We start from the raw sequence: 3,839 nt of genomic DNA on the forward strand, positions 1-3,839 counted from the left end.
AACTTTGTTCAATGAGAAAATTTGTCAGGTTTAGAAGCATTAATGTAATCCCACTTATTGCAACCCATAAAGGTTGGAAAATATTACCTCTTCTGATGTCATGTTCACTGCTGTCAGTGATGATAATAAATAATGAGGTAATTATTGACCCAAAACTAAACAGATAAACATTACCATAATGTGCCACCTTGCTGGGTTTAAGCCGAAAAAATAAATTGGCCTTCTGCAGCAGGAGATTGGTCGCTTGGGTACGTACGTGAGCCAAACGCCTTGATCATAGCACAAACAAGACCACAGAGATTAGAATGATTTGAACGCATCAAATGCTCATTTCTCCATGGCAATCAATGACAATGCCTAACGCAAACAGTGGAGTCAATTAAAACACATCTGAGCTCTTTGGGTCGGATGAGAACATTTCCAGTCAGACTGAAAAATGCAATTCCTGTCTCAAAATGTTCAGCTCAGACATGTCACAGCAAATTCGAGTCCAGACTCTTGTCAATGAAAATCTGCTCAGCATCCATCACTGCTTGATTTAGCTCTGCCCCCTCCTCTCACTGAGCAGTTAGTCATTTATATGTCTGCTGGCTGCTCTCCATCAAAAGCCTGCATTCTTTCAAAGTAAGGGTAAGAGCAAAACATGATTGTTGCTGACTTCACCCATCTGGGAAATCCACCTGTTTGAGATCCCGGTCCTGTGCATCGGTGCCCACACCAGATGCAAACCCTTCTCCCAAATTACAATTACTCTCCTCATCAAGCGACCCCCCACCACCACCCCACACACAAGCAGGCACACCAGGTCAGACTGGCACACTGACTGAACAAAAAAATCTGCACATGGCTGCGAGTTATTAGATTATTCAGCCCATTTATCCATGTCAGCCACTGAGGCATCATTGTAAATTTGTTTTGTGCTTCACTGGATTCTGAAGTTGATCCTTTTCTCGCAGGTATTCCTACATATTTATGATTATAACTGATGACAGTGTTGCATATGCTGTAGTGTTTCAGTGCAGTTTGATTTTGTCAGCACTGCCAAGTTCAAACTTTTCTGTTTCAAACGTTACTGGGTTGCATGCTCTTAGATGCAATGAACTGTGTGCACAAATTGGTGCACAAACCTGTCTGCGGCAGCAAACACGCTCATTTTATCTGTGAAATTAAGCATGAAAACACATTGTAGTATTTCAACATTTTAATATTCACAAAGCTGGATTGCATAAAGAACAGTTTGATTTGTGTCAGTGTGACATGGGGAAACTAACTGAAGATATCTACTTTTGTGCAAGAGCACAAACATACACTTTAGAGGGCGTACTATTGTCTGTTGAGTACATGGTGTTCTCAGATGTACTCTATTCACTCTGAAAGTGCTGATAGAGATTGCAGGTGAGGGACTTGACTTCCTACATTGCTACACACAATGACAGGGGTTGCATTTGTCACCACGGAAACCATTAGTTTCTTGGCAACATTCATATCATCTTTGGCTGACTCTAAATTCAAATCTAATGATGGGACTCCAGCAGTCCAGTGAAAGAGGAAATGTTTGTGAGTAAAGTGGTGACAAAGCCTTTGTCAAGGGTGAAAAAGCACAAGGGTGAAAATAATTATGGGGTATGCAGAACTTTTTTTTTTTCTTTGTTTTAACCAGTGTGTTTGCCCAGGCTTCTCACGGCTCCTGCCTGGTGGCTTTTGGATGGCTACGAGACATTTAGACTTGAATTCTACCATCCATAATATTCTTGAATGATGAGTCTAAGAGGACTAATGTGCATCTCCATCACTAAATGTCAACCTTTAAAAAAAAAAAAAAAAAAAAAAAGGAATAACATTCCTGGCATGCAGCGATAGCCTGTCGTCAAATGAAGTTACTCACCCACTCAGAGGGACCTCAGCACTTTTCAGATGGATCTGTGTTTTTAATATGACATTTGTAATTAATTGTTTTGCCAAAAGAGATGAGTAGTGCCTACAACTCTCTTTGTGTAGTTGATGCTGAGAGTCAACATTATTCCTCTGTATAAGACCTAAACCTATCCAGTCATGGCTATAACAAATCCCTTTATTTCGATATATTGTTGTGGAGGGTCCTTCCTTAAATACATCTGCCTGCTTATTTCTTCCCTGTAGCGCCACCACATTCCCTAAGGGTAAACCAATTTACATTCTTGTTTTGCTCTTCAGATCCATGCCAGTTTCCATGACAACATAGTTTCACTTTCTCATCCTCTCTGTCTCACTCTCTCCATCTCCGTCCGCACTCTCTCTCTTCTGTTCGCTCTTACGTTCTCTTGACCTTCCTCCGATGTTTCATTTTCTTTCTCGCCAAACACTGGGGTTGAAATTTCTCCTCTCCACTCATTTCCTCACCTAATTGAGCTCATTCCTCTGCTCTGCCATACACCAGCAGAGAATAATGGACTCAGATAAGGCATATCTCTTGGGGGGTACAGTGGGATAGAATTCACAGCATCTATTGCATTTTTATCACAATATACAAATGCACAGTACTCTGTCTGTGGGCTACTTCTGACTCTTCAATATCCCCAGGCCTGTCTAGTTTGGCAGGCGTGATGCCTACAGCCCAAGATGATTGAATCAAACAAATGTGTATGATACTTTTCTTTTCTTTGATTAAAAATACAATTGGCTAACAGCTATTGTGCATGCTCAATAATTGCACATAGCAAATGAAAAAAAAAATGAAAAAAGCAAGAATGAGCAACAGGAAGAATAAATTGCTGCAATCAAATAACAGTATCTGTTTGCTTATCCTTCAATTTAGTTATTTAAATGAAAAATGCTTTCATCCTTAATCCTTTCTGACCTTATTCCATTATAGTTTGGCATTTGCTGACAGAGTGATGCGCAGTGCACATCTCTACCTAATGGTATAATTAGAATCCCAGCTATTTAATTACTCAATAATTAAAAATGTCTGTTGCCAACAGGTGTCATGGCGTGTCTTTGGTTGATTAATGCCAGTCGTTCCTGTCTTGTCTAGAAGGAGAAGGTCATCCAGAAGGTGGTTGGTCTCCTGCACGACTCTGACCAGTCTGCTGGCTCTCACTCCACATCCACAGGTCAGGGAGTCTCTGTGGAATGTCATCTCCTTTACTGCTCCGATCTGACCCTGATCCCTTCATGTTTCACTACTCTCCTCTCTAGTGCGAATCACTGTCCCTCCCTCCCTGTTATGTAGGACTTGGCATGCAACGTGAGTTTCTGTACATTCAACCGGTTATCTTAAAAATTCTTGTGGGTTTTCGATAACCTGCATCCTGGGGTGAAGAGGCACCTACTGCAGCAGTGGAAACATCTGGACAACATGTACTCTCTTTCTTAACCATGATCCGTGTTCCCATGATTTTGGAAATTACTTTATTTGAGTTAAGCACCAGAAAGCTTTCTAGCTCTATCTGTTGTGGACCCAAGATATAGTCTAGTGTAAATAACCCTAACCATAAATGGAGCTGTCTGAGTTTAACACGGGCTGTGTGTGCTCTGTTTGCCTTTCCAAGATAACTGATCACAGATCAAGAAATGCATTTATCCCTCATCCAGGGTATGTTTCCAAGCTTAGCTCTGCTACCCATGCCACCAGAGGGAGTATTCATCTGAAAAAAGAAAACAAAAAACCAACGACGAGCTGGTTTAAAAGTGCAACAACTGGATGCTCAGTCTGACTGAACTTCTTAATGGTTCCCCCTGAACATGAAGTGCCTGTGCTAAGTTTACAGTTTCTGATCCACCTCTGCTCCGAATGTGAAGCCACAGCCTTCTCCTGCGAGATGTCAACCATTCAGTGTGTGATCATTATAGTGCTGAGA

This window comes from Echeneis naucrates, chromosome 13, assembly GCF_900963305.1.
Source record: "Echeneis naucrates chromosome 13, fEcheNa1.1, whole genome shotgun sequence".
NCBI classification, from domain to species: Eukaryota; Metazoa; Chordata; class Actinopteri; order Carangiformes; family Echeneidae; genus Echeneis; species Echeneis naucrates.